Here is a 12,544-nt window from a genome sequence, read left to right on the forward strand (position 1 = left end):
AATTAAAACTTTGGGTTAATAAACTCTGCCTTTCGCTTGGTTTCTGTGTAAACTATTGAAACTCGACAAAATCGATTACAATAGTCCCTACAGCCCCGGAGGGGTAGGGACTAATAAGACAACAAAAGGGTCAACCATTATATTGATATGTGAATGTTGGATATCTAATTCCTATTTGTCAGTGACTAGATGTGGAGTTTGTCTTGCGAAAAGGTTAACTAAATTCTGTGGAGTCCACCTAGCGAAATACACAATGGTGAATAGAGAAAGTAGGCCGAGCGAGGTGCCTGCTGTGGAGCACTGCATACTCGTTGACTCGATTGTGGTGAGGTCGCTTGGAGTGTGTCCAAGGGCATGGAGCGTTTGAACTGGACAGAGAGTGTTGTTTGAAGCGCTGTAGGAGAGTGTTTCTCTTTTGAATCTGAGCATGAGGTTCATTGCCTAACTTGGTTCATTGTGGTTTCGTTCCGATCTTTTGCCTAAGGCTGGATTTGTGCGACGTGGATTAGCGGACGGTGGAGAGCTCACTGTGGTGTGATTGTTTTTTGATAGTGATCTAAAATCATTTGTGGGTAGAGATAGAGAAATTTGATGTTTGGTTAATATGAAAGTTATTTTTATTTCTTGGAATCATGGATAAAATTATTGTGCCTTATTGAGCCTAGCTAACTCAATTTAGGTAAAGTTATTTTGTTAGAATTCGTGACTCTAACAAATGACGACATGTTAAGCATGGAGTTCCAAGATTTAATTGACAAAGATGCCCAAGATGTTAACTAAGTAGAAACAACAATTAAACAATGATGGATAGTTAGGTGAAAGTTAGTGTGAGTTTTTTTTTGTTTATGGAATAGACTCTATTATGTTGTAATGTGAATCACAGTTGTAATGTAAGCAAGTCTAGGATGTTTTGTAGTGGTCTTTGTAAGGTATGTACCTGGTAACTCCAAAGAGTTGGAGCTGTGAAATGTAAGCCTTGTAAGGCATGTGAATCGCCATACAGTTCGTGGTAATCTAAAAACCACTTTGAATTTGTAGTGTCGGTTTGTGGTAAGCCAGAAACCACGTGTAACAGTGAAGTGGGACATAGATTCCTGTTGGCATGGTTTAGGGTTAGCCAAGAAAACCCTCAGCCTGGTTGAGTTGGGTCTTTGGAGTGCCCTAGTGGCAGGTTTGTAGCCCAGAGTGGCTGGAGTGCCCTAGTGGCATGTTTGAGGCCCATAGTGGCTGGAGTGCCTTCGTGGCTGAGTTGAGCCTTCATGGCTATGTTGAGCCTTCATGGCTGAGTTGAGCCTTGGTGGTTGTGTTTGCCCTTGGTGGCTAAGAGCCCTTGGTGGCATGATTGAGGGTGATCTGATAAAACCCAGACTGTGGTTACGGGTAATCCGACAAAACCCATGATGATATTGGAGGGGGATTTATAGGTACAGGTAATGCAGTTATAATGGTTGAAAGAACCATGTATGCGAAGGACATCCTACAAGACTGGCGGTTGCAACGGTTAGTACCCATGCATTCTGATGGATGGTTGCTCCTTTATATGGACATCAACATATTCTTTTTGGTATATTTGACCACAACTAGATTTTACAGATTGATATGGAGACAAGTACTCATTAAGGGGGAGTGTTGGAATATCTAATTCCTACTTGTCTCAGTTGTGATTCTTACTAAGTAAAGGAGTCTATTCCTAGTAGTTAGGATCTATTTCCTACATTGGTGTGTGGTTGAGATATTCCCTCAACCAACAGATTGTGTGTCCAAGATAGCGTACCTATCTTGAGACAACACTTCTTGTATATATGTAATTACATTTGATTAATAAATTAATCTGGATTCACATATTTTACAGTAAACTCATTTGCTATTATTATTTCAAATCTTCCTACACATTAAAATAGCATTCTATGTGTATTTGTACCAAAGGCCGATCATGTATTTGAATATTCGATTAAATACAAGCCTTTTGTATATGGACATATATAAAAGAGTTTTATAAATATGAGCCTTCTGTATACAGAAGAGAACTTGTGTATCCGTGTCAAATAAACTTCCGTAGATATGAGTCATTTAACTTCTGTATAGAAGAGTTCCATAAATATGAGTTCAAGAGTTCCACAAATATGAGCCTTCTGTATAGGAAAGAACTTGTGTATCCGAGTCATTTATAGAAATAAACTTCCGTAGATATAAGTCCTTTACAGAAATAAATTTATGTAAATATGAATGTCTATAAATGCCCATGTACATTGTGTATAGGTGCATTTACAAAAGCTTCCATAATACAAAAGCAAAATTCCATAAATATTCTTATGCAAAATCTCACATTTATGGAATTCCATTTTCTTATATATAAATTTATGGAATTCCACTCCGTAGTGGAAATATATGTAGTGGAAATATAGTGGAAATTTGTGGAATTACACATTTATGAAGGTGGTTTAGCATATGCAAATATACAAAAATTCCTTCCATATATGGAAAAGGGATTTTGTAAATGTGAGCTTTTTGTATATCCACATTTATGGCAGTGGACTTTGGTACTTGTAATATTTTATAGGTTTGCATATGTGGAAATGGGATCCCATATTTCATATATGTATGGAAGTGAGCTTTTGTAAATGCGTGTATACAAAACAAAGGTTCTTTATATGTATTTATGGAAATGTGTATTTATAGAAGTCTATTTTTATATTTGCACATATATGGAAATTTGAAATATGAAAGTTCAATTAAATATATGGGTTATACAAAAGTTTGTATTTTTTAATTTTTTTTGGTATATGTAAATGAAGCTCCATCAGTGTGAGTATAGATTCATCTTAACTAAGAATCTAACAAGTGCCAAGAAGGATCAAATCTCATTGTACAATTTTTTTTTTTAAATATAAAATTTGAAAAAAAAATTACACATAAAAGATTTAATCTATTTTAGTGTTTGATAAACCTGTTTTTTAGATGGATAGACTATATATAATTTTTCATTGTTTAAATTGTATTTTTAAATAATTTATTATTAATAATATTTTCTATTAAAAATTGAATGAATTACACATTTCTCTCTCAGTAAAAAATAACTAAATTATTTTACTTTTAATTACTTTTTCCTTTTGAATATTGAAATATTTCACTGAGATTAACGTTAACACATATATGTGCCTCACATACTTTATATAATATAAACAAAATTAGAATGAATCTTAACTAAATAAAAAAAATGAAAAGCATTCATAAAATTAACAACTTCAATTTTAATAAAAAGTGGATACCTCATTAAAGTCTTGGATATTTAGTTTCTTATATTAATCTTAAATCATTTTATTTCTAAACTATCATTACTCACTTTGGAACCCTCTCCATGTGATGGTATTAAGTAAAGAAGGATAAAAGAAACAAATGCAGAACGAAGGCCTATTTTTCAATGGAAGATAAACTAAATGTACATTAATCTATAATATTATAATTTTTCAATATTAAAATATTGAAAAATGCAAATGCCTTTGAGACAAGAAATCACCCAAATTAATAACCATGGTTGAATTTTAACCAAGTTTATATTGATCTAAGCTAAACCATTTACTCCATGTTATTGAACACTATGCTTTCTCTCTTCAAAGTTTGATAATAAATTACCAATGATACCCATAGTGATGTATGGGATTTGCATGCCAGGGTTTACACTTCAAAGTGAATAAGCGGGCGTGAAAAATAAGGAGATAAAAAGTGGAAACGTCATGGCATGGGGCCTCATCTTTTCCCATGTCAGACAACTCCACGTTGTCCATTCTCAGTTGGATCATTTCAGAGCTATACGTTGAATTCAGCCACCCGAAGCATTTTCATAAACTCTAGTTGGTCATCAAGAAGAGGATCCAACCCCTCAAATGTCACCATTGTTGCCAGAAAATGTTGCAGCACCTCAGGGGATGGCCTTCCCCCTGTAGAAAGGGTGGTCTTTGTGAGCCCCTTCACACAATGCTAGATTCCAAAGCAGATCACTGATAAGCAACAGTGTGATCTTATGTGGTCATGCATTTGATTTCCAGAAAAAGTTTGGATGAACAATACTCCTGACAACGTACATCAGCAGCACTTGTAACCAACCTCTTTTGTCAAAAGCCCACATGCATAAGCTGTACATCCATTTAAGACTCAAACAAGGGATGGAGCACTTCAATTTTCAGGGTTTGCATACAATCGATCTTGCAAGATCACATAATAGTTTTGGTAATTGATGATGACCATAATCGAAAAAATCACTGGATGAGAGGTTCAACATGTAGCCTAAAACCCTAAACATATGTATGTTAGCATACTAATAAACTTAAACAGCAATTCTGCATGCGGAAAGAACTGAAAAGAATCACTGAAACTTAATGCCCAGGGATACGAATTACCTCCAGCCATTGGTGAAACTGTTGATGCAATTTCCTTCTGAAACACCACGCTCCAGCTGCACAAGCAAAAGGGAAAGAAGACAAATGATCTGAAGGCACTTCCAAGCTCTGCTATCTCAGCTAGATGGCGTACAACTGAAGGGGATTGAGATATGAGCTTGGGGACCAAACAGATGAACATATAGCTAAGCTTCCATCAAGCTTCTAAAAGCGATGTGTTAGAAAAACCACAAATCAAGGTAGAGATCAGATCAAAGTGATGGACCACTTTAGTAGCTCCTAATTATAAATTTAGTAATTGCAGTTGATTTTCTTAACTTAAGGAAACTACTGCAGTTGGTTTCCATAAGTTAAGAAAAGTTGCAATTCCATAAATCAAGGTAGCTTTTGTGTAAAATCAATGGAGCTTAACATTCTCCCACTTGGTCCATACTTTCAAACTTAATGTCTCAACTTAAAAACCATTGATAATCTGTATTAAGTAATAGATACATGAATCATGGCGATAAGTCCTCTTATGACGAGTATTATCTTCCATGTATTACTATGCATTTATTCTTATTATAATTTATGTGGCAACAATATCTTAATGAATAAACCTTATGTTTATTCTTGGTCCTTCTTAAATGAATTTTCTCAAATCAACTTAAGGTGCACATAAATATGAGAAAAAACATCACAATAATTAAGAATTTCATTAACATTGTCCATACAATGAAGAACTGCATAATGGAACCAAGTCCCATATTCAATACATGATCCTTGAATTTAAACGGTGGCATGCCCTTAGTCAAAGGATCAGCGATCATTAACTCAGTGCTGACGTGCTCAATGACCACTTTATTTTCTTTAACACGTTCCCTTATAGCTAAATACTTAATGTCGATGTGTTTATTTCGACTCCCACTTTTTAGCCATAAAACCAGCAGCTGAATTATCACAATATATTCTCAATGGCTTAGATATAGAATCCATAATTCTAAGCCCAGAAATGAAATTCTTAAGCCATACACCATGTAAAGTAGCCTCAAACAGGATATACATAAGCATGTAGTCTTTGGTCCCTTGAAGGTACCTCATTACTTTCTTTGCAGCTCTCCAGTGGTCTAAACCTAGATTACTCTGATATCGTCCCAACATTCCCACAACAAATGCAATGTCAGGTCTTGTGCAGACTTGAGCATACATTAGGAATTGCTGATCTCTTAGGTCTAGTAGATCTTCTTAATGTTGTACCATCATCTTCCTGAGAAGTATGTGGTTCAACTTGTTGTTCAAAGGTTCTTGGCAACTCTTGAACTCCTTGATCTACTGGAATATCGTCAGCAGCTTGTGGAACTTCAACAATTGGTTATTCAACACCAGTTTGTACTTGAGGGGTACTATGAACAATAACCAATCTTTCACTTGAAGTGGAAAGTTGAGATTCTGAATGATCTTTCTTAGAAACTATGTTTCTGGTTTGATCGCTCCCACTGATCAAGTCATTTTCAAGAAATTTTGCATTTCTTGATTCCACAATCCTAGTGCTGTGAGATGGACAATAAAATCTGTAAGTATGTATGATTTCTAATATGTCTGAACTCCTATTGGCACCTTTCTTTGACTTGTTGGTCTGCTTTCCCTTTATGCAGTCCACACAAGTCTCAAATCAGTAAAATCTAGAGTATTAAGTATTCTTTTATTTACCAATCTTTTAATTCTATCTATGGAGATGTGACCTAGTCTCCGGTGCCATAATTTAGAGGAAACTTCATTAATAACACATCTTTTAGTGCCAGTGTGAACATGCATTGAATCATATGTGACTTTGTTTTGTAAATTAATGCAGTAAAGACCATTAGACAAAATACCATTCCCAACATAATCAGATTTATAGAATAGACTGAAAGATTTTTCTAAAAAGTTTAAGGAATATCCAAAAGGTACAAGCCTTGAAACTGAAATCAAGTTTCTAGAAAAACTTGGAACATAAAAGGTCTTTTCTGACTCCAAAACAAAACCACTACTTAAAGTTAAATAACATGTTCTCATAGCTTCCACATGCGAGCCCATCTTGTTTCCTGATAAGATGCTTTGCTCACTTCCCACTGGCTTCCTTAGGTTTTGCAAACCTTGCAAGGAATTCGAAATGTGAATTGTTGATCCAGAATCAATCCACCATGTGTTAATATTAACATTAACCATATTAGATTCATAACAAACAACCGAGATTGCTTCCTTAAGTTCGGGAATGTCAGAATGAATTTCAGAGAAATTTGCAGGTTGTACTGCTGCATCAAAATAAAGAATCACATGCTTATGTTAAAATTGAGGCTTAACAATTTTCATGTTTTACCAATGTAAAACATGCTAAAAAGAATTGAATCAAATGACATGAAAATTGCCTGTGGGCTAAATTTTCAATTCAAACAGATTCAATAAAACTTTATGAACTTTCATGTTTTACCAATGTAAAGAATTGAATCAAATGACATGAAAATTGCCTGTGGGCTAAATTTTCAATTCAAACAGATTCAATAAAACTTTATGAACTTTCATGCTTTACCAATATAAAATATGCTAAAAAGAATTAAATCAAATGACATGAAAATTGCCTGTGGGCTAAATTTTCAATTCAAACAGATTCAATAAAACTTTATGAACTTTCATGTTTTACCAATGTAAAATATGCTAAAAAGAATTGAATCAAATGACATGAAAATTGCCTGTGGGCTAAATTTTCAATTCAAACAGATTCAATAAAACTTTATGAACTTTCATGTTTTACCAATGTAAAATATGCTAAAAAGAATTGAATCAAATGACATGAAAATTGCCTGTGGGCTAAATTTTCAATTCAAACAGATTCAATAAAACTTTATGATAAAACTTATTAATTCATAACTCCTGTGGGTAGGTTATGAAATTTTATCCTAATTAATCACATAAATATAATAAAAATTCCTGTGGGATAAAATTTATTATATTCAGTGTAATTAATTACAATTTAATGTCTAAACAATCTTTATGTGATCTTGCCAATCAATATATAATTTTATTTAATTAAAGATGCTGTGGCTATTCTCTAATTAATTAAAATCATATGGATCACTAGACATTATTTTGTTGCATAAACAAAACTTAACCAGAGAGAAAAATAATGTTTACTGTAAAGAAGTAAGTCAAAATGACATTTTAATAAACTCCATAAAACTGTAATAATTCTCCAGCAAAATCAAAAGCAGTCAGCATTACTGAAAATGACTACAAATTGATTGTTCAATTTATAAACTAAACCCGGAGATTGACTGAAGCAGCTTTGATCTACTTTGCACTTGCATAGCAAATGCAGTTCGAAGACTAGCTGGCTTGACTTCAGGCTCCGTCCTTAAGTTTATAAAACAACAAAATAGACCAGCAAACAAGCTATTTTGCTCACAAAAATTAATTTTCAACAACGCTAAATCTGAACTTCATGCGAAATAAACATAGAATCAAAACTGAATGCCCAAATGAGAAATAAACCATTTCTTATTTCTCTTTAATTACAAATGTTCATAAATGTAAGTTCAATGTAAATTTTACAATAAATATGTAATCAATTATAAAATTTACTTTGCATTTTGCATTGTTGATTTTATATATAGTTATCCAAATTAACTAATTTGATTTTCGCTGCACTTTGACAGTCAAAGTTTTACCGATAACCTCATAATTATGTACTTCCTCAATAGTTACTTCCTCAATACTTTGAGGAATGAATTGCTGAAGAAAAATTGAATGGCAAAAAAGATTAAGCAGCTCTAAAGGTATTTGGTGTCTCCAATCAATAAAGGTCTGTTTTCCACTAAATTAATCAAAATGCAACAGATCTCGCTTTGGAAATATTGGAGCAAAAGCCATTTTAAGAAAAATACATCTGGAATTTCCTTTATCTAAGGCATTAAATAAGCTAACAGCATGGGTAAGTTGACTATGAAATCAAACCCCAGCTATGCCATGATAAACTCTCTGTAAATTCATATTCTTAATACAAGAATGGTATATTCCAGTAATTCCATCACGAAATAGCTTTTTAACGAACAATATTTTGACGTATTGTAAATCGCCTTTGTTTATTCTTTAAATGCTAATTGCATGTAGTGTTAGCATTATTGTGAATCATATTAAAACCGATATAAGTCCCGTATCGTACACACACAACTTCAAAATTTCTTCTGGGTATGACTTTTCCAGACAATTGAAACAAAATTTACTAACCCATAAGAGCCTCGGAAAGTAATAATTACTTGAATATTACATAAGCACGTAATATTCTTATTCAAATATTACATATTCAAAATATTACATATAAATACTTGAAAGCATGTAATAAGTAATTAATACTTGAATATTGAATTTGAATATGTAATTACTTGAGATTACTTGAAAAAATCTCAACAATTCAAATGTACTAACCCATAAAAAATCTCGTTTCATACCATCAAGAGTCCCGAACGTAATTCAGAATGGGTTTTAATTGTGGTCTAAATATAAGATTAGTTATATATATAACCAACTCCATTATTAAAGAAGCAAACCCACGTGCTTGTGACAAAACCAAGTCACATAAACCAAGAGTTTTGTGAACGGAGATTTCAACTCAAAACCAATATCAATATCTAAATCTAAACCTCCGCCCACAAACTCCAATCACCAGAATTTAAGCTTTTATCACACTCAAAATCTTTAATAACGGCAATAACTTGCAGTCTTAGATAGTAAACAACCAACAAGAATTTGCCGGTTAACCTCTTGAAACGTGTAAAGTCAATAGAGGCTCTAAAATATAAATAACTTCCAATTTAAGTTACTAAATGGAACCAGCGAACTTGACTACACGCAGAATACTCACCTACGCGCAATCAACTCGGAAATTTTAAAAGTCGGCCTCCAATCTTCAGCGAAGATTGAATTAAGGCAAGCGGTATGGTCGGCGGCAGAGTAGTAAATTGATTATTGAATATCATAAAAATATTCGAAGAGCACTGCGTTCCGAATGCACAGATACTGAAGAAATTCATTAAAGAATCGATGATGCCGCCATTAGTGGACAAGGCGGAGTGAATTAAGGTTTCCCTCAGCGTTTGTGCCTCCAAAGCGGCCACAAACTATTATTCTATATTAGATTAAGATTAGATTACTTCCACAACCCCATTAAAACAATAAGGGGAGAAGAAGAACAACAGTGGAGGAAGCATCGAAGCAGCAGAAACAACACCAGAAGCAAGGGAGGAAATATTATCATAACCAAAACGCAATCAGGTAAGCCAATAATGTGCACAAAATTTACAAATACAAAGCACTTCAAAATATTCGAATCTCACACCAAGGCAGAGGTAAACTCTGCTCTGATACCAACTGTTAGCATACTAATAAACTTAAACAGCGATTCTGCATGCGGAAAGAACTGAAAAGAATCACTGAAACTTAATGCCCAGGGATACGAATTACCTCCAGCCATTGGTGAAACTGTTGATGCAATTTCCTTCTGAAACACCACGCTCCAGCTGCACAAGCAAAAGGGAAAGAAGACAAATGATCTGAAGGCACTTCCAAGCTCTGCTATCTCAGCTAGATGGTGTAGAACTGAAGGGGATTGAGATATGAGCTTGGGGACCAAACAGATGAACATATAGCTAAGCTTCCATCAAGCTTCTAAAAGCTATGTGTTAGAAAAACCACAAATCAAGGTAGAGATCAGATCAAAGTGATGGACCACTTTAGTAGCTCCTAATTATAAATTTAGTAATTGCAGTTGATTTTCTTAACTTAAGGAAACTACTGCAGTTGGTTTCCATAAGTTAAGAAAAGCTGCAATTCCATAAATCAAGGTAGCTTTTGTGTAAAATCAATGGAGCTTAACAATGTAAACAAAGGCAAAATGGCGTTGGTCTCTCTTATTCATATTCGAAAGTTCAAATGAATAAAATAATTTCGAAAGTATAGGATATATGTTCATACTCTATGTATTACCATGCTTTGATAGTACATGCATTATCTCAATGATTGGCTTAATGCATGGTGCATAATGCCCATCGCTATGCCTTACTCGATTGGTACTTGTTGACAAAAAGTAGCATTAAGTATTAAGAGGCTAGATTGCATGGTAGAAGCATGACAAATATAAAGAGACCTTTAATGGTGCATACAGATGAGGAAAGAAAAGAGGGCATAATGACTAATAGCACATATTGGTTCAAATGTTTCATGTTGGTGCTAATGTAGTTATGGTAAGTGTGTGGATTCATTGAAGATAATGTTATTAAGTCTAGTTAACTTAATATGAAGTGTGGTTATTTTGTTAGAATTGACTACTCTAACAAATCACACATATGTGAACATGGAATTTTTGTGGATAAATTCCTTTTGCGGATAGAAGTAATGTTCCTAGACCTAGTGGCTTAGCCTAGAAACAACCAAGACAAAAATAAAACGTTTTTCCTTAGAGATGTTTGGAAAATGAAAACAAAACTTACTTGGAATCCAATGCAAGTTTCCTTCTTCTCCTTGTTAGCTACAACTCCAACTCCAATTTCTAAAAGTGGAACCCACAAATCATACAAAACAAGGAAGAGAACACAGTATACAAGGTAACATATACAAACAACTCTAAACAAGCAGTCAATGATTCATATTCTACATATGCATAATCAAGACATAATGTATAGGAGAAACAATGCACTTTTGTATTAATAATGGCAGGAAAATATTACAACCCTTGTAGGCCTTGACTTTGTGAATCTTTTTAAGCTATCTTGTCCTTCCTTTTCCACAATGGTAAGCCTTCAATCATACCTAAAGCACATTGATGGATTATGGACCTCTAAACACAAATGGACAACATAAAGGCATAATCAAAGTCTCCAAAAGCAAACCTAGACTTTAAGGCAGGTGCTGCATTTATAGGGTAAATGAGGTGGTTTTGGATTTACCATACTAAGGCTTAGATCCACTTTAGAAGGAGGTAAGCTTTATGAGATAATAGATAAGACCTCATTAGTAGGAGTTCAAGATTAGATCCAACAGTAAATGGTTAAATCCACTCTCGATGCTTCTAAAGAGAGAAACTTCAAAATTATTTTTTATTTTTACTCATTTTGAGGTGTCATCGTACTTTCTATAAAAGAAACTTGCACTGACCAGTGCAAGTTCCACGTGTACAGTCTGCGCCATCATAGTTTTCCAAGAGAATAAATGCGATGAGGTCTTAAATTAGGGCTTTTAGCCAATGTAATCCAAGATTCTTATAACTTTTGAAGAGAGAACGCTTTTGGATTTGTAGGGATGATTGTAAGGTGTAAATGGATAATGATAGATCCAGGTTTAGGGCTATTTGTTTGAATGCGAAAACATGACTTGTAACAATGGAAATCCAAGAAAACGATTTGATAGTGACACTAAAGATGAAAAAAAGAAACCTATGATGTGAACAATTGCATAGGAGGAATTTTTATCATGTATATCATGTATCTGTTGCTAATTTATTTAGTGCTTTAATATTTTGTGATGTAAAATCATTCTTGAGTTTGCATCATAAGAAGTGTTTTAGCCAAGAATGAGCTCTAGCTATGTGATTTTCTCCATGATTTGTTTGTCTAGTGGTGCACTATAAATAATCATTGGTAAGTGAAAAGTGTAAGAATGAGATGGATACATATGTATCTAGACTACTTTCCTAGATAACCAACAAGTACAATAGAAGGCACACATGTACCTTGGTAGATGGAAGTAAGTCCATGGGATGGTTAGTTACTTAACCTACATTGTCAAATTGACGTTAGACCTTGGGGTACAATAGGTTCCTAGTTAATTTGAGGTATTAGTGGTAATGCTAGTTCAAGTTTGGTATAAGGTGATAATTCTTTAGGTAAATGGAGGAGCATGAACACTTTTTGAGGTGGAGAGAAAACCAAGTGTTGATTGCAGGCTTAATTTTTTGGAGTGGAATGATGAGTTTACAACGAGGAGGACAAATTGGTCCTGGAAACAACAGAGAGATATTTGGAGTTTGGTCCAAGAGAAACATGTGACAATCCATGTGGAAGCTTTAAGGCAAGAGAGGAGATTGGTTTTTGGAAAAAAAAACAAAATTTGGATGATGGTGGACAAACGAAGGTAGAATT

The sequence above is a fragment of the Pinus tabuliformis genome, chromosome Q, assembly GCF_031772625.1.
Source record: "Pinus tabuliformis cultivar Carrire ecotype Pingquan chromosome Q, CPIR1, whole genome shotgun sequence".
Taxonomy (NCBI): Eukaryota; Viridiplantae; Streptophyta; class Pinopsida; order Pinales; family Pinaceae; genus Pinus; species Pinus tabuliformis.